The following is a 19,969-nucleotide window of genomic DNA, read 5'->3' as shown; positions in this document are numbered from 1 at the left end:
TTCTTTTCCTATATAGGTTATTATAGAATATTGAGTAGAGTTCCCTGTGTGTATGATTTTTTTAAAAGCTATTTTTTACTTGAAATGTTCATTGAGGTAAATATAGATTCACATGCAGTTGTAAGAAACAACACAAAGAAACTCTTTGTACCATTTGCCTAATTTCCTCTTACGGTAATAGTTTGTAAAACGATAGTGTAATATCACAAGGAGGATACTGACATTGATATAATCTACTGATCTCATTCAGATTTCCCTTGTTTTACTTGTGTTGGTATGCGTATTTAGTTCTATGCAATTTTATCAAATGTACACATTTGTATATCTGCCACCAGGATCAAGATGCAGAATAGTACCATCGCCACAAGGATTCCTTGTGTTACCCTTTTGTAACTACATACACCTCCCTCCATCCCTAACCCCTGGCGACCACGAATGGGCTCTTCATTTCTGAAATTTTGTCCTTTAAAGACCGTTATATAAATAGAATCATACCGTATATAACCTTTGGGGACTGGCTTTTTTTTTTTGACTCAGAATAATTCCCTAGAGATTCATCCAGGTTGTTGAATGTATCAGTAGTTCATTCCTTTTTACTGTTGTGTAGTATCCCATGGTGTAGATGTACCATAGCTCCTTTAATGCTCTACCTGTTGAAGGACACTTGGGTTCGCTCCAGGTTCAGGCTAACATGAATAAAGTTTCTACGAATGTTTGTGTACAGCTTTTTAAGCGAACATTTCATTTCTCTGGAATAAATGTCCAAGAGTGCAATTTCTGGGCTATATGGTAATTTCACACTATTACTCTTTAAAAATTCCCTTTGAGCATGTTTCAAAATAAGCTTTTTTAACATCATACCAAAAATACTCAATAACAAATGACGGCATGGTAAAGGTCCTTTAAAAATTTCCTGCCGCCTTGCATTCCCATTTTATAGACCCAGGAACTCCAGACTAGCGGACTAAACTGACCCCAGAAAGTCACAAGTTACAGAATGGTCAGTGCAGGGTAAGCCAGGGGAAGAAATCGCTTCTGTCTCGCCATTTAACGATCTCTTCCTATCACATTGAATCAGTGAAATTACAACAGGAAACGACCAAAGATGGGGTGTTTCTCATCACAGAAGGACATGATTTTCTTGGCCCTTGGGGATGTTGTGAGCTCACATCCAACCATCCGCTCTTGACACGGCCCCAATCAATGGGGTCTCGTGTGGCTTCTCCACTCAAAACTTGAAACTGCCTCACAGTGTGGGCGAGTGATCAGGGACAGCAAAGTGTGAACATGACAACAGTGTTTAATAATTCTCCCGGGTGTGTGTGGAAACTGGAAACTCGAATGCTCTGTGACCACAGCGAACAAACCCTTTTCATCAGGCCCCCAGGGGTTAGGCAGCTGCATGGTTAACAAGTTGATTCTACTGATTAGAGAAGGTTGAACTAGTTTGGATAAGTTAACAATTCCTCCAATCTAAAGCCTTACCGCACAAGTTCTGAGGTCCTGAACGGTCCAAAGAAGAATTTATTTCATTTCTACATGAGTTGGGACAATTGGATTTTTCACTCCAATAGCCATGACCAGAACTGCAGATTCCCTACATTTTTCACCCTCTCCTCAGAATCTAGGAGGCATTGCAACAGTGTGTCCGTATCTTAAACTGGTTCTCCTCAAAATAGGGTCTTTGGACCAGCAGCATCACCTGCAAACTTGTTAGGAATGCAGACTCTCAGGCCCCGCCCCAAGACCGGTAGAATCAGAGTTGCTGCCGGTGAAGCCCAGCCATCTGCTTCTTTACTTAGAGCTTGCCTGGAGATGCTGAAGCTCACTAAAGCTTGAACAGTGGTACAACTACTTCAAAAGTATATTTCAGGGGCTTCCCTGGTGGCGCAGTGGTGGAGAGTCCGCCTGCCGATGCAGGGGACGCGGGTTCGTGCCCCGGTCCGGGAGGATCCCACGTGCCGCGGAGCGGCTGGGCCCGTGAGCCGTGGCCGCCGAGCCTGTGCGTCCGGAGCCTGTGCTCCGCGACGGGAGAGGCCGCAGAGGTGAGAGGCCCGCGTATCGCAAAAAACCCCCCAAAAACAAACAAAAAAAACTATATTTCAAGTAGACAACGGAAACGGAAGCCATAGCTTGCAAATAAGTTTAACAAAAAAACCAGCCAACAAAACAATTTCAGTCCTTTTCTGTCAATTACAGAGTCTTTACGAGGTCAATTATTGACATAAGCCAGAGTTATTTCTGACACTCAACCGATCATAGCTCTCTTCACACGTGCTGTTACATACGTTATGTTTCTAATGAAAATGTTCAGTTTGTGCTTCTACTTAGCACCTATTTAACATTCTTTATCAAACTGTAATTTCCTTGAGGGCCGGAAACGTGTCTCCATAGCCTAATAAAGTGGTGCCTACTAAATGGTTGTTGAACAAATGAATGGTTTGTGCTTTATCTTATATAGTGGTTTCATCCTCCACTGAACAGTGCACTTGAAAGCTGTAGAGGATTCTGGAATCGAGAAAACACTCTGACTATCCTTAAGTATCCAGCAGATTTCCCTGAACACAAAGGACTTGCAGAAATTGTTGAATAAACAACAACAACCAATGAAATCACATCTTTGGTGTTACTGCACTGACTCCAAATAATTTTACTGGGGACTTGATTTCCATGTGCATGTGGGAAAAACTCATTTCATAGGTGCCATCTGGAACACTGTTTAAAAAATATTATTACCTACAAAATGGAACTTGAGAGCGTGTCTGGGAAGGCTCGTGAGTAAACGAAGGTGCCCCGTGACAGAGGTACCTTCTTTCAGAAGGGTCACTCATGGAACAATAAAGCTGGCGGGCCCCAGCTTCTGCTTCTACAGTTTTTCTAGTTAAGAAACCAAATTACACAGTCTTACCAGATGATCCAAATTCTGGCATTAAGGTAGGGATGTCTCAAGCTCTTTGTTTGAAGTTGAACTTCTGGACTGTTCTGCCTGTTGGTTATTCGGTAAGAGTGAGAGTAACTGATATGACCACAGAAAGGTATTACGACAAATAAGCACTCTTGAAGCATCAGCTATGTGTAAAGGAAAACACATGTATACTTAAGGATCTGAGATCCCTTAGCAAGGAAGATCTGTGCCCTTGAATTTTCATACGGCTCATCGGAAGGATGGGAAATTCTAAGTGTTCTCCTCAGTGCTCTTTGTTATATAACACTACAAGAGGGATACAAATTTTGTAAACTACCTTTCAGTAAAACAAGTAAATAAATCATTCATCTGTGCCTTGGCATCTAAGAGGAGGAAAAAGTGAAATTAAGCGTTTACGATAAGAAGACTTCAGCAATGAAGTACTTTGGAAATCTACAATTATTAATAATCGTAGGATGACTTCAACATGTTTTTCTTTCCCATCCAAAGAACATTTCCTTGAGAGTGACGGGAAGGGGAAATGGCTACAGATATTCATTTCCTTCATTCAATATTGCTGCCGTCTTTGCATATTTATAGGAACAGGATTTTGTTGTTGATTAGGGTGCTTGCCCTCTTGAAATGGATCTTCAGGACACGTAGATTTCTAAAAGGGCTAACGCGTTGCTGATCCAAGAGGAAATACAAAACCAGTCCGGGTAAAAGATCACCTTCCAAACAAATTTTAACTTTGTACTTAGCTTGTTCAAGTATTTCACAGAGAATTTGTCACCAGGCAAAACTCTTAAAAACTAGTTTTGAGCCAACATGTGTTACAACAGTTGTTAGCAATCCCTGAATATTTTCATAGCGTTCGTTCAAATACACTGAGTAAGGCTGGATATACAAAGCGTCAGGCTGATCTAGTCTCAGAAAGATTCTGTAAAGTTAAAAAGCTGTCCATTGTGAACTGAATGGACAGGGTGGTAGAAAATGAATGTCCACCTTCAACTCTGGCAGGTCACTGTCTCAACATGCTATCAAGCCTTTTCATCAGTTACATTAACAAAGAGATCCTAAGTCCCGCCTAAGTCCATGGACCTCTGAAGGAAGTCTGAACAATTCTGAGTGATTTGGAGTAAAAGTACTAACCAACAAAGTCAAAAGCTTCTTAGCGGGCACCCTCTCCCCCAGAGAAATTTGTTCTCCTAACCTCTATGCCATTCTGCACTTCCTAACAGGGCACTGACAACTAGTGATGGTTCTTCAATGTGGGTTCTTCTATTCTGTATCTTTCCTTAGCTGGGATGGGAAGCAACACATATGTATTCGTTTTATTTTGGTTTATTTATAGGGGAATAATTTGCATCATATGCACATCTCTGTGTGTGTGTGTGTGTGTGTGTGTGAGGGGGGGAGGGGGGAAGGGGGGAGGGAGGAAAGGAATACTCAGAAATATTGAAAAAGTTTGAAGACCATTCATCTAGTCTTTTCAACTAATTAAATGAAGTTAATTTGAACTCTGATTTATCTCCCTTCTCACATCCCTCTATCTGTGACTTACAGAACACTATATTCTTCTTCTTAAACACTCCATTATAGTTGTTACATTTACTCCATGCAATGGCCTCCAATTTCTCCATCCCATTCTTCCTGTCTCCCCAGTCATGAGGCAGTGGGCGTGTTTTTTCCCACCCCTAACTGCTTCCCTTTGGTACACACTCATTTCCTCCCTTCCATTTTCTCAAATTCACTATTTGGAACCCAGAAAGAAGAAGAAACAAATAGAAATCATTACAACCTAATATTTCCACATCTGTTCTGTCTGGTCTCTCAGAGCTCCTAATTAGTCTTGTCTTAATTCCTTGGCAAATTTCAGGCACTTTCACAATCTTCAAATTATCATCTTCCAATATTCTCACTTGGGAATTCCATGGAAACCTCCTGCCTCCATGCAATCCTAGGATTTGATTAAGAGCCATATTCTATGGAATGCCATGAGAGCTCTCACCTATCTGGCCTATTCTGTAACATTCTACAAGTTACAGGACCCAGTATGTACAGACATGTCCTCCCAAGCCTTTGCAATCAGTGGGCTAGGGAGAGCCATCATAGTATTCATTAAACCTGTTACCAGTCTTTTTTCAAATCTGGGATCATAATTGATGGGTTTTATTTATCCCATCGGTAGAGCCTTTGTTTCATGGATCTCATTTTCTTGAGCAGTCCCAGTGGCTTCAAACCCTTACTTGCCATAAAAGATGAAATTGCCCACCAAGAGGCCCTGGAATACAGCCAGTCTGTTGGAATTTTTTTTTTTTTTTTTTTTTTTTTGTGATACGCGGGCCTCTCACTGTTGTGGCCTCTCCCGTTGCGGAGCACAGGCTCCGGACGCGCAGGCTCAGCGGCCATGGCTCACGGACCCAGCCGCTCGGCGGCATGTGGGATCTTCCCGGACCGGGGCACGAACCCGCGTCCCCCTGCATCGGCAGGCGGACTCCCAACCACTGCGCCACCAGGGAAGCCCTAGTCTGTTGGAATTTAAGTGACGGTCCTTGCTGCCCTGAAGCTTATCTGTGCTGGACAGGAGCATAGCCTGGAGGGCAAATAGATTGCCTGGCACACGTCAGGGTAACGTAAGTATGCAGGGGAGGAAACAGCGAACCCTTGCGGGGCAAACTCAACTGGGCAAATCCACAAAGCCATGGTCAGTAAGCATAAACCAGTAGGTCGGCTGTCCCATATTCAGTAAATGAAAACGTGACGTTTCTTTTGACCTCATGTGCTGATGTAAAGCTACGGTGCACACAACCCCCAAAGACAACGCATTCCACAGCAGGCCAGGGTCCTTGAGTCATAACGTCATCCTTGAAAAAGGTCAGGAAGGTAGAAAGTATGATCTTTACAATTTTCGTGTACCTAAAGTGTCCATGATCTATTAAACAAATGTAAAGAGTGATGGTTTCAGGGAACCACTAAAAGAGTCTTTAAAAATAGTCAGTTGATTCCAGTGATTTACGTCATCAAGAAACAGACCATCTTAAGTAACACATGGGCAATAAAAGCGAGCAGATGTTTGCATTCTAACCAGGGCACTAATGGAGGTGCTATGGCACGGTATCAAAGTAAAGTTTGCCATCTTCAGAACTGCCCACCGAAGGTTTAAATACAGCTGCGTAACTTTGACTCAACGACCGGTAAGCTTTCTGGGCCCACTATGAACATCATGCCCTGCTGCAGGTAAGAATGAATAATTCACCATTAACATGCTATGTCAAACTCATTTCCTGAAATGGACCTTGAAGCGTGTGATTGACTGTAAGATCCGAACGTGCCATAAAGACAATTCCTCGGGTTGCTGAATTACAAACATAAGTTATTATGAGCGAAGCACAGTAAAAATAAACGAGCGAGTCCAAACCCACAAGAGACTGGATTTGGAATTTCACGCGCAGGCTCTCTTAAGCCTCGCAGTTAGGGAGTCAAGCATCGGGTACTTGGGTAAAGCTTGATAGTGGAAATGGATTCAGAAAAGACACCCTCTCCCTCCCGCTCCCCTTCAGAAATTGAAAGCGTTCAATAAATATTAAGCCAGGTTCTCCTGGCTCAGTAAATGACTCCTGGGAGTATGGAAGGCATTTGGAGGATTAACTCTTTAGGCTAGCAGGCTAGAATAATTCTAGGGCCACTGCCCTAGAATAATCCTTTATTAAATCAGGAATAGCCAATCAGCTCTGGAGCACCTCAGAGCTAAGGACATTTAAAAAGCAAACTGCGGGGACTTCCCTGGTGGTCCAGTGGTTAAGAATCCATCCTGCAATGCAGGGGACGCCGGTTCAATCCCTGGTCAGGGAACTCAGATCCCACATGCCGCGGGGCAACTGAGCCGGCACGCCACAACCAGAGAGCCCTCCTGCCGCAACTACAGAGGCCACGTGCCCTGGACCCTGCGTGCCGCAACTAAGAGCCTGCGCGCCGCAATGAAAGATCCCGCGGGCTGCAACTAAGACCCGACCCGACACAGCCAATAAATAAATAAATAAAGCAAACTGCGTTCCCACTGCTATTACAGAAGACGACTAATTACGAAAACCAGACAAGCCCTGCCATTTCTAGGAGTCAGTTTCACCGGGATGAACCCCGCCAGGACATTACTCCGCAGCCGGTCTCTGGCACCTGCCCCTTGGCTGGCCGTCTTGTCACGTGGAACAATAGTGCCCCTTTCACCTGATTCCTGCTGTCTTCCATCACTTGCCCACTTTCATTTCTGTGCCATCTAATCCTCTTTTTTATCAAGACACCTAGAGAACAATGTCTTCTCAGCCCCACCAACTCAAGCACAAGGACCGTTTTTGTCTCTTCTCATATTTCTTGATTTTTTAATGTTACCTTTACCTCCTCATTTCTCACTTACTTCTGTAGTTGGCTTTTCCTGCCCATTGGCTTTAACTTTGCAAGCATTTCCCGTGAAGTTTCATTCTCACCCTTTCTTTTGTGTTTTGTTTTCTCTTTCTCTCCCTCTCCCTCTCTCTCTTCTTTTTGGTCCCCAGTATTTTCTAGCAATTTGTGGCTTGCCCCTTCTTTTCTTGATATCTTTGACTTCCACCTGCTTGTTTGCTAGGCTTTTGTTTATAGGTGGAGGGTGGACTTGGCTGGGGAGGAGAGAGTAGATTTTTGTTGCTTCGAGAATTCCTTTCCTCTATCGTCTCCTGCTACTCTTTTCTTTCCTATACTCTTTTTTCTTTTCCTTTCTTTGTTTTACCCCTGACCTCTTTGGACTTCCACATAACTTTTTTTTTTTTTTTGGCGGTATGCGGGCCTCTCACTGTTGTGGCCTCTCCCGTTGCGGAGCACAGGCTCCGGACGCGCAGGCCCAGCGGCCATGGCTCACGGGCTCAGTTGCTCCGCGGCATGTGGGATCCTCCTGGACCAGGGCACGAACCCGTGTCTCCTGCATCGGCAGGCGGATTCTCAACCACTGCGCCACCAGGGAAGCCCCTCCACATAACTTTTAAATCATCATATTTGGTCTTTAAAAAAAAGTGACCTTTTCTTTTCTTATGTTTCATTCGACTTAAAAAAAAAATCAGTCAACAATGGCTACAGCTTATCCAAACTTTCAAAGGGAAACATACATTTGTATACATGTAACATACATAGATACATACACAGATACAAAGAGTGTCAGCTATATCATCCATAGTGACTCTAATAGATAAAACAAGAACTGGGTGTACTAACAGTAGTATGTGGAAATATTCTACAGGAACTATATAAGCCCTGAAAAGACCCTGGAAGCAGCAATAAAAATTAATTTTATGATAAATATATTTTGGCACAGAACAATATTCACGTTTCATTGGAATTACCAGTGTTATATATTGACATCTAAAGTTAACTGTGAAACTCCTGATCAACAGCAGTAAGTTATATACAACACACACACACACACACACACACACACACACACACACACACAACTGTTCTTTTCCCCACATAAGGCAGGTCATTTAAAAATAAACTTTTGTATAATCTAAAACTCACATATTGACTTATGCTACCAAAATACAGCCCGGAGTAAGCAGAGAAACAAATAAATCAAATGGACAAGTATATATAAAATAGACTGCTTCAGAGATAACACGGGACAGATTTTATTCACGAATTTATGACCTACAATCTGTTGGCGGAGACCTTCCTCCTCCCCAGTTTCAGTCTTCCTGAGCAGGATAAACAGATCAGAAGGCCTGATGGTGTGCAAAGCTCACATCTTTATCTTTGCAAGAACTTTATTTGGGGGCCTGGAAACAGAAGTTCTCACTATTTTTCATTCACTGTAATGTCTGATGTGCTTTCTCTTTGCTGCAACCTTCACTTTGGATCATTCTACCAGGTCCCCTCTTTATCTTTGAACTAGTGGCAAATGATTTACTATCGGCAGGTCCCTACATTCACAGACAAAGTGAACTCTCTCCGGTTTGACACTGTCTAGCTCCTGCTATTGCATTGTGACTACTCAAACATCCAGACTTGGAGCAGCTACTATTGCACATGCTAATTAGAAATTTCTCCTGAGTGCTCCGGCTTTGAACTCAGCAAAACTAAAGCCACGTGGGTCTTTATGAAGTGAAAAGGCAGCTCCTCTGGGAGATACAATTCGGATTTCGAATCGCCTTTTTACCTTGCTCTTATACCTTGAAATGCGTTTGCATCAAAACGGACCACACAGAGAAAAAATTATAAAGGCAGAGAAGGTGGTGGAAAGAGGAAGGTCTTAAAAGCATGCCTAAGACTTCTAATTCAGATAACAGCTTCCACTCCACTTCCTTCTCCACTCCTCCCACACACCCAAATCCCTGCCCGGGTGTATACCGTAAACTCTCAAAGATCCAGATGGAGAACCAAGCACAACTTGGTTATCCGAAAAGTCATACAAATGTGTCACATTCTTCTACCCAAACCGGTGAAATAATGAAATAAAATGCCTCCCACCCATTTTTCTGTATGAAAATAAGTGTTTCTCGCATGGAAAAATAACCGAATGGGGTCTGCATGGGACATTTAATCTTTCTGATAATTCAGTGAGAGATAAATGTGGCTATAAAGAGACAATAGTGGGTCAAGAACAGAGGGAAAGAAGGGAACCAGGCAACGGGGAGTACTTTTCGTAGTGACTAGGATCCTACAATGCCAGAACACCTGCAGAGAGGGACGCTGATACCTGGTTTCCACGGGGGACTTAACCCCTTCTGCCGTTTCACCTGCTCATTGCAGCGTTTTCCTAACCCGATGGCTGCAGCTTTCACTGTCTAATGGCTCCCTTTAATGAGGGAATATTTGGAAGCCAGAATGGAATTCGCTGAGGTCACTCAAGGGCAGCGGAATTACATATGTCGTATAAAATGCTCGCGCTAAACCGATGCTAGAAAAACAGAATGGGAAAGCCTTCACCCAAACCCTCCAGGGAGTAGGCAGTTAATCGACTGTGATCATCTGTTAGGGCAGACTCTCGGGTTACATTTTCCTAAATCCTATAGTCCTCTTACAAGTGATAAGGGATCTCAGCTGAGAAAAGCCATGTAGCTTATTCCTATATGGGATCCCTTAATCCAGGCTGAGAGAGAGGAGGAGAGGGGGTTGGAATGAAATAGAAGGAATTCACTGGCCAGCTGAAGCCAATAGCTGCCCTGTTCATTATCAACAAGGCGAAACTTCACTAAGGTAAACTTACAGAGTGTTGAGATCTCAGCTGTCAAGTCTCACACCCCGCCCCACCCCCTCGGAAGTGCTTGAAAATAGCCACTCTTCCTCCAGGCTTCGCTGCTGGTCAATTTTGCAATAATAATAGTAACTCATGTAGGTAGGACCTTCGACCATATCTGAAGTTATGCTGATTGTCCCAACAACCCTGTGAGTGGATGTCTACCGCCTCATCTGCTTTGTTTTTCTCTTCTGGCCACGCTGCACGGCTTGCGGGATCTTAGTTCCCTGACCAAGGATCGAACCTGTACCCCCTGAAGTGGAAGCGGGGAGTCCCAACCACTGGACCTCCAGGGGATCCCCCTCATTTTAAAGATGGGAGAACTGAGCTTCAGAGAAACGTAGCATCACAAAGCTAGTAAATGGATGAGTGAGGACTTGAACCCACGGCAAGACTTTCGGCCCCAAAGCTTGTGTATCTTCCACTCCATCAGGCTACAAACGATTCCTCTCTCTACTGTCAAACCAGGTCAACTTTCATGGTTCCCTACATCATGAATGACACTACTATCCCTCTAGTTACCTGGACCAAACTCCTGGGAGTCTGCCTTGATGCTTCCTGGTCCCTCATCATCGCTCATGTCCCATTCATTACCCACTGCTGTCTATTTCACCTGTGAAATGTAACTGAAATCCACCCACTGCTCTTCCTCTCTACCTCCACGATGTTAGCACAAGTAGACATCATCTTTCCCCGGACTCCTCTTTTAGGCTCACCCACATTCACTCTGATGCCCTCCGATCTAGTCTCCAGGATGCTGCCAATGTGGTGTTTCTGAAAGACAAATGTCATCCCTTGTTGAAAACTCCCTGATACGGTCTGGCCGTTTCCTACCCCTCCAAACACTGACTCACATCGCTTCCTACTACCTCTCAGTTGAAGCACCCCTTTCTTGGGGAAGCTTTCTCTGACTTCCCTTGATTATCTAAATCCTCCCAGTACAATCTCATGGCAACATATAACTATACAGCTTTTATTCTAAGCAGACTTTTACTCTTGTTTGCATGATATGTCATCAACGCTTGTCTCCTACACTAGACTGTCATGTACTTGAGGGCAGGCACCGCTTCGGTCTTAGCATGTAGGGTGATGCCTGGTTCAAAGCAGGAACTTGATAAATATTGTTGAGTGAATGTTGAGCTTCTCCTTTTTTTCTCTTTTCCTGCTTTCTTTCCATTCCTATATCCTCATCTCTATCCCATTCCTTGTCCCACCTTCACAGGCTCTTGCTTTCTTGCTTCATCTTAATGGGAAAGAAACGCACGCCAAAGCAGTAAATACGGCAACGACAATTGTTGCTCTCTCTAGAGCCATTAATTTCTACTAAAACACTCTTGACACCTTAAAAGACAATTAAATCATTCTATAATGCTGAGATTTTAGGCATCCCTGTGGGATGGGGGAGATACACTCTATTTCCTGAGTTCTCGGGGGAAATGCTTTCCACTTTAACAAGGCTGACATTGGGATGTATCTTACACTTGTTGCTGCCCAGGGGGCAGTCATGATACAACTGTCATTGCCCACCCATGAACCTTCTCGGTCATAGAAGTTCATATTTTTGTCACTTCTATTGAGTTCTAGGCATTATTTGAAACAAGCCCCCCACATTACGAGAAGAGAAGTCACAGGCTTGGCAAAGCCTCTCAAAGAAATGAAAAGGAGGAAGGGTTTCCCCCAGGCCAGAAAGAGATCCTCTTAGGGCTCAGGTGGGACTAGAGGAAAGTCATCTGGACAGATACCGAGGAGATCAATGGAACCCACCAAGAGTGCTGACTCTTAACACATTTGTGGAAATGTGTCAGAAGGGCTAAAGAACTAGCGCACTGACAAGTGCAGTCACTTGGTGGATATTCCGGGGGGTATGAAGGGATAACTGCATTCCCAGGTAGGACCATCTGAAGAAGGAAGATAGTTCTGGTTGTTACCTTTTGGTAGAGACTCAGAGACAGTAGAGAAGCTCTATAAAAAGAAATGCTGTATTTTGGCACAGAACATGATGGCATCGTGCAGAAAAGCACACACATGACAACTCCAAATGAAAAGTGATTTCGCAAAGTTGGAATCTTGAAAAGTTTATCCTGACTATATTTTCCATTTTATGTACGCACAGGAGGAATACATGATTTTTGTAAAACATTGCTCTAAATAAGCCTAGAAGAATTCTTTCAATAAGAGCAGCATAAAATGTTTCAATGATAAGGAAACACTGTTAGGGTCTAAATGGAAGAAAATGGAAGAATGTTTTTTCTTTCTTAATGCTGTATCTTACAATAGAGGTTATCTCAAGTTCAATGAAAATAAGTCAGAAATAGAGAGTCATTTGATCGACGTTTTGATAAAGCCACTTCTGTGGACTGAATTGTGCCCCCCCCCCCCCCGCCGCCACCAAGTTCATATGTTGAAGCCCGAACCCCCAGTGCGGTGATATTGGAGATTTGGAGATGGGGCCTTTGGGAGGTAAGTAGGGTTAGATGAGGTCATGAAGGCTGGATCGCCATGGTGGGATTAGCACCTATATAAGAAGAGGAAGAGAGAGAGACTGCTCTCTATCCATCATGTGAGGACACAGTGAGAAGACGGCTATCTACAAGCCTCCAGAACTCTGAGAAATGAATGTCTGGGATTTGACCACCCAGTCTGTGCTGTTTTGTTATAGCAGCCTGAGCTGACTCATACAGCTGCCCGGTTTCCTCATCAAATCAACACCGTATGGTCCCCACTTGCCTTAGCCGGGAGTGAACTTTTGGCAGGGCACATCAGCCCACAGGACACATCCCGTCCACATCACAGGAGCAACATCAGATTAAATGTTATATTCCACTGGGCTGGGACGTGATGGGTGGCGAGTGGTAGAAAGAGAGTAGGATCTGCGGATAACCTTGGGGGCATAGCACCTCAGAGAAGTCCATCCTCAAGACCCCTGGAAAACCACTGTTATCAACTGAAGCCAGGGAGATTTCTACTTATTGCTAATAAAACAAGTGGATTTTATCAGTGAACTTACGAGCCCAGTCCCTCCCACCACTCCTGTTGGAAAGCTTTCAAGCTGTCAAATTAATGCATACCAAATGAGTATTTTTTGTCTTGTTTATAAAATGTGTTACTTTGGGGAAAACACCTTAAAAGGGGGAAACTTATGTTTGAGATAACATAGATTGCTACTGAAGCCTTTAGAACAAGGGTCTCAAACACAAAACCTACAGGGGACAAACAGGTAACACAAATTAGAGAAGAGGACCTGGTACAAGACATTAGAAAGTAAATCATGCTTCACTGAAAAGCATATTTTAAATCACCGAGTGGGCAAAATGACATACGGGACACCAGTGTTCGTCTTCTACTTCTTCAACCCCTTGATTGCCTTTTTTTGTTGTTGTTTTTTTTTTTTTTTGCCGCCCGTGGGATCTTTCGTTGTGGCATGCGGGATGCGGGATGCGGGAAGAGGGATCTAGTCCCCTGACCAGGGATCGAACCGGGGCCCCCTGCACTGGGAGCTCGGAGTCGTAACCACTGGCCCACCAGGGAGGTCCCCACCGCTTAACTGTTTACTCGAGGATGCCTCATCCACCCCGACACATTTCAGATCCAACTAATACTTATTGATTGGCCTCCTGCCCAGCATTGTGCTAGGTGCTTTCGATACTCAGAACTGTCCAGTGAACTGTGTATTTACGTCTCCAGTGATACATGAGGAAATTGAATCCCAGAGAAGTTTAAGATGACTTAGCCAAAGCCACCATCCACTACTTTGGAAGAAGCTTGGGAAACAAGGCTGTTCTTTTGTTTCTTAGCTTTAAGCCAAGTATATCAGTTTGAATAAACTCGTTATCTGTTCTCTAGTAGTTTATGTACTGTTTTGTTCCCCCAAGGCAATACATGACGACTCTGTCAGTACAGATCGAAATAGCTGCACAATTAGATACTCATGGGGGAGGGGGGAATAATTCTGGTTTAAATAACCAAGGCCTCCGTTGCAGAACAATAGCTATAAATAATGCAGTATTTCCTGGCTCGAGCTCTTTGACCAAAATTCCAATTCCGTCACGTGTTAAAACTGAAACTGTCAAATTGAGGAGGTTCTGCCTAATTTCATGTCTGTCTCAAGTTTAGACAAGTGAAGAACAACTCACAACAGAGAGTGTGGCAGTTGGAGCCAATCTTTATGCAGATCCAGCTATTAAGCACCCGGCATATCTGAGAATGCTATAATCCACAAAGCACTGCTATCCATTTTCATTTTCCTTCGAAATAAAAAAACAAAATTAACTGAACCCTGGGCAATAATAAAGTAACTCAATGTCTCCGAAAGCTTCACTCACAGAAGATTCCCTTACATGTGATTGCAAGCAATTAATTAAAAAATGGAAATGTACTATTACATTTAACTGGAAGTCCTAGTCTAGTCGTGTCTATCACCTCGCCAGCCAAGCTTTCTTCAAATATAAATATATTTTAAATTGGTTTTGCCAATGTCCTAGATACTTTGAAAATCCTACTGGCACAAACCAGTTATTGATTCACAGTCCCTGATTCTAAGCCTCACATCTACAACCCTAGAAGTAACAGCAGGTGCTCTTGCCAGCCTCATAGGAATTGTCACTGGACAATTAGTAATTTCCAGTGGTTAAAAGCCAGTATAAAAGCTCTCGAGTTACCTAGTACTCTGGAAACCTCTCTTTTTAATGTGGTGCCCTGGGAACCCCTGACAATCCAAGAAAATGTAGCCTTGAAGAATACATTAGCAAAATACAAAGAGGTATCGTCCAGCTCCCTGTCATTTAGAGACGCTCTGCAGGGCATCTACCAGACACGTTCTGACCTGGAAATCATCTGGTCACTGAAAGTATGAACATCTTGACCTGTGTGTTACCCGTTTTCTGCCCACAAGTTGGAAAGCTCTGACTTCAAGAGTGCCCCTCAGGACGATCAGCCAAAAAAGTGAGTGGTCGAGTAACTTTGTAGCAAATCATACTTCAAATGCTGCACACCGTGCAGGCAATGAGACTTCTCTTTGCGGAAATGCTATCAGTTGCACGAAGATTTGGTTTAAATTCATCTGTCTCTTGTACACCCGCTTTTCCTCCTGAGTACTTAGCGTAGGACTTCAAAAGGCACTCAATAAATATTTGCTGAATGAATGTAACAGGAATTAATAACACAAAATGTTTTTGAAAAGGTAATTGATGTCAAATGGTAGGCAGAGAAAGCCGGAGAAAGTTCACCAGGGATAGGAATGCTGTGTACAGATTTGGTACAGGGTCTAAGGAAAGAATTTACAACTGATAAATAACTTTTGAAACCAGGTTCTTTTCTGTCATTGCCTCTGGAGTAGGCCACACTGGCGACAGGAGAACCTCAGCCAAACACACTGTGATGGCAGTTTGAGAAAGGGAAGTATAAATGATAAGAAAACGTTAGAAAGGATCCCAGGAGGAAACACGTTGCCATCAGCTTTCCAGGAGATCTTTAAGAAGAAGACAACAGGGCTTCCCTGGTGGCGCAGTGGGTGAGAGTCCGCCTGCCGATGCAGGGGACGCGGGTTCGTGGCCCGGTCCGGGAAGATCCCACGTGCCGCGGAGCGGCTGGGCCCGTGAGCCGTGGCCGCTGCGCCTGCGCGTCCGGAGCCTGTGCTCCGCAACGGGAGAGGCCGCAGCGGTGAGAGGCCCGCGTACCGCAAAAAAAAAAAAAAAGAAGAAAAAAAAAAAGAATAGAACAACAATGACGATGACAGCAACACACGCACAAATACTTATTTAAATTCTTTATAGAATAAAGGGGGAAAACTGGATGACATACAGAGGACCTTGACATCCCCACCGTAGCACGAAAGATGATAAAAATTAGGGTATTTTTCATCACATTGAGCCCCAAGGCTTGGGTTAACACAGTGTAGTTGAATTTTGACCGGCTCTATCTGTATTCTGGGCCTGGATTGTCAAAGATGGTTTCCTAGCTTTTACACATCATGACAGATATAGAAACGGACCCTATCTGTACAACATACTGGGGCAAAACGAGGAAGCTACGTGGTCCATGGATAGCCTTCAGGGGGATACGCCCAGCTCGGGCACAGCCAGATGACCCACATGCCGAGCAGGATCAAGTCCTGGGCATCTCCGCAACCCACTGATCACCTACCAGTACTCTGTGGCCCATCTGTTGGGAGGCTTTGCCTTAGAGAATGTTCCTCGGGATGATCGGGCAAAAATGGAGCCATCAGGTAAATCTGCAGCAAACCATACTTCATATGCTACACTTTTTCGGGGTGTCACAACACACATTAGCAAAGGACCGTATTGATGCTCCGTTACTGTCTTTTTCCGCCCCCAGGACTTTTCATCCTCCTTCACCAGGACACCTACTAACATCTCACAGACCTAAGGAGGCTGCCGAATGGTTCCAACGCCCACACAAGCACGCAGCACCAGTGACTCGAAAAGAGCTAACGCAACACCACCACATCCTACCTGCCTTTCATTGCAGGATTAGTTCTGACACTGAAATAGCTTTAATCTTCAAGAAGGAATCTTCCTGGAACTCTATTAATGGCAAAGTGTTAAATGCAATAATCACTATTACTGCCCCCAAATGAGCTGCCGAGCAGCCAAAGGTAATAAGTAGATTCAGGAGTCAGGGCTCCCAGTCACTGACAGTAATTCATAAGACACTGGCAAGGAGAACTCTAAACAGGAGATTCCCCAAACCCCAAGCTTACACCCAGCGTTCCTCACCCTAGGAGACTTAGCTACCTTTCTGGTTATATATTCCTTTGGCTGTTGATGTAATTAGTGTATAATAACTGCGCACATATCAACTCACAGAAAAAATGGCAGACGTGCTAGTTGCTTTGGCTTGGGGCCATCTCTTCGGCAGGGTGAGACAAGCCGGTGTAAACATCTGTTATTAACCGTGTATTTTAAAATAGTGTTTTGTGTCTCCTGGGTTCCTAATTCCCATCAAAAGCAATACAATCTCAAGACTCCTGTTTTTCTGAGCAGCACCTAGGAGATAACAAGCTCTAAAACATTCGCATTCGTCTTCTCAGTTCTGTTGCTTGCGTTATGAACTTTATTTACTAAGACATCTACTGTATTACACACACTGCTTTTCTCGGTTTCATTCCCACCGAGGTGAGCAGGTTTCATTTAAACTGTGTTACCGCGAACAGTAAGGCTTTTTCAAGTCGAGAGCGCCAAATAAAACTGGCCATAGCTTTTGTTTTTATGAATAAGCAGCAGCCAATCCCTGTATTAAACCAATAGCCTCACTAGGGAATGGACTATGACTTGCAATTTTTTACAAAAGTGGCCATTCTCTCCAATCTGCTTGTTTGCGCTGATTACTTTTCTTGAAATTAATTTTAAAAAATAATTTCTTAATATGAGCAATTGGAAATTGGGTCCCTGCGCCACTTGCCAGCTCCCCAAGCCCTTAGGATTAAGTCGCTGCGACAGAAAAAGACAATATTTCTCTGCGAGATGAACAGTCAAACCGTTCAAAACAATTATCCAAGCTCGCTCAATTCATAAAACCACCTAGCCATAAAAAAATAAAAATTTGTACCCAATTCCAAAATCACTTTGGATGGCTATACTGTTAAAAAAAAAAAAATCGATTTTCTTTTCAAAAGTTTTACCTACGGCCCAGAACTCAGCTGGAAGAGCTTTTTCTTCTTTCTCACTCAGTTGCCTCTGATAATTGACCATTCCCGAGTATTACTAAAATTCCCCTGCAAGTCTGTTAAACGCTTTCACATTTCCATGTTTAATTACATTCAGATTTCAATTTTTGTCTACATATAGAGCCAACATTTAACTCAATCGACTGCAATGCCTTTGACATACAGCCTTTATTCATCGTTCTTGCCTTATGTATAAATAGACATACGCTACTTGTCAAAATACAAGAGTGGGCTTCTTTACATTGTCTAGAACAAAGAGCCCTGCTCGGCTTCTTTCTTTCCTCAGTGTCTCAGAAGGTGTCCTTTATTACATGTGCACGATGCAAGGATTTTGCTGCCGCGTGAATGAAAAATGATACCTTCAGACTGCCTTTTTAGTGACAAATTGCACTTCTGCAGACTATCACACTGCCTGTGGTTTTAAGAACCCCACTTAGATTTACTATTACTTCCTTGGGGAACTCAGCCTTCTCGCAAAGCATCCCAGGGCTCATTTCCACTCTCTCAGAGCGCAACAAAGATGAGAAAGTTTGCTCATCGCGGTGGGAGAGAAACTCTTGGCTAGTTAAAAACAACAACAACAACAACAACAAAAAACCCACTCTCTGGAATGTCTAAGGAGCGAAAATCACTGCCTCTGTGGATTCCTGGGGGACAAAACAGGCAGGAAAAGTTGTCTGGAGGTATTCGCCAAGCATTGTGTTTGTTCAGGAAGGAGCTGTGGAGTTAGAGGCTGAGCGACGCCTCTCCCTCTGCTTCCTGGGTGAGAGCAGTGCGGCGTGCCCCTTATAGCAGAAGCAAGCAGAGAGAGATCGGTAAGACTCACCGGCTTCCCCATTTTTCCTAGGACGGGGTTTTTGTTCCTCAACTGAGATCTGGAAGAGGCAAACCTGTAGGTCCTCCAAGCAGGCTGCCTCGGATCAGCTGAATGACTGGGGCGTTCAGGAAGCTTGCTCTGTCCAGCTCGGAATCACTCCCCCTCTCCGGGCTGTGTGTGCCTCCACGCCTCCCAGTCAGCGCAAAAAATCCGCCAAACTCAGGTCAGCCTAACAGGTTTCCTTATATAGGTAAACACGAATTGCATTCCTGGTGAAAGAAGTTAACTCGGAAGCCCGGTAACCTGGTTTAACTCTACACACGCCAGAATGGCTCAGAGTCAGCCAGCCTGCGTATGGTTTGGTTGCAGTACAAAGGGATTTGTGCGATTTAATTAAAATCATCTTTATCCCGGCAGTCTGTAAAATTGGCTCTTCTAGTGTGAGTCAACAGCTCGTATTTTATATCGTGAGCTATGACCGACCTTATATTACATAAAGGCACTGTAGAGAGAAAAACCGAAGCATAGGATATAACTTGTCTTGAAATTATTTTCAAAGAAGCAAATAGAACATGTGATGGGAAAAGAACACGAACAAACCTCTGTCAAGTAAGACTCCGATGCCTTATTTGAGCAGAGCAGCTAATAGTCATTCAACTTTCCCAGGCCTTTAGTAGATACTGCAGTAAGGTCATTTTGAGTTTACTCCTTTTACAATGCAGTAATTGCTACTGTGTTTTTTTTTTTTTTTTTGATGGGCGAAATGGCACATAATGACATCTATTTATTCCCTGAAATAACGCTCCTGAGCCCACATATTGAAGTGTTATTTGATGGTTTCAGGAAAGAAATCTAAGACTTGTGAATTTGCATAATTACATGGAAAAAATTTTAAACAACCTCCTAGACTTCAGAAGATAAGAAAATGTATCTTGAGAAGTACTCTGTGGAAGGTCTAACTCTAGGCTGAAAACAGTTTTGAAATGTAAGTGCGTAACACGTCAATTGTCTAATAATTGGCTCTTCCCGCCTACATTTATTTATCTACCATGGAGGAAAGTAATAATTCTTTTAAAGTCTAACCAATTCCACTGAAGTCTCAGTAAGAAGTACAGACTCGGGCTTCACTGGTGGCGCAGGGGTTGAGAGTCTGCCTGCCGATGCAGGGGACGCGGGTTCGTGCCCCGGTCCGGGAAGATCCCACATGCCGCGGAGCGGCTGGGCCCGTGGGCCATGGCCGCTGAGCCTGCGCGTCCGGAGCCCGTGCTCCCCAACGGGAGAGGCCACAACAGTGAGAGGCCC

General features: G+C 43.9%; 1 protein-coding gene across 1 annotated transcript in view; it reads right to left on the bottom strand.

Annotated features, from left to right (window-relative positions):
• MID1 (midline 1) overlaps positions 1–18,973 on the bottom strand; it is a 394,966-nt gene extending 375,993 nt beyond the window's left edge. Inside the window, exon 1 of the mRNA XM_059050103.2 lies at positions 18,677–18,973. The gene's annotated coding sequence lies outside the window, so the exon portion shown is untranslated. The remainder of the gene's footprint in view (positions 1–18,676) is intronic.
• Between the last annotated feature and the right edge of the window lie 996 nt (positions 18,974–19,969).

Source organism: Kogia breviceps, chromosome X (assembly GCF_026419965.1).
Source record: "Kogia breviceps isolate mKogBre1 chromosome X, mKogBre1 haplotype 1, whole genome shotgun sequence".
NCBI classification, from domain to species: domain Eukaryota; kingdom Metazoa; phylum Chordata; class Mammalia; order Artiodactyla; family Physeteridae; genus Kogia; species Kogia breviceps.
The sequence above is the reverse complement of the archived record's forward strand: the minus strand, read 5'-3'. Positions and strand labels throughout refer to the sequence as shown.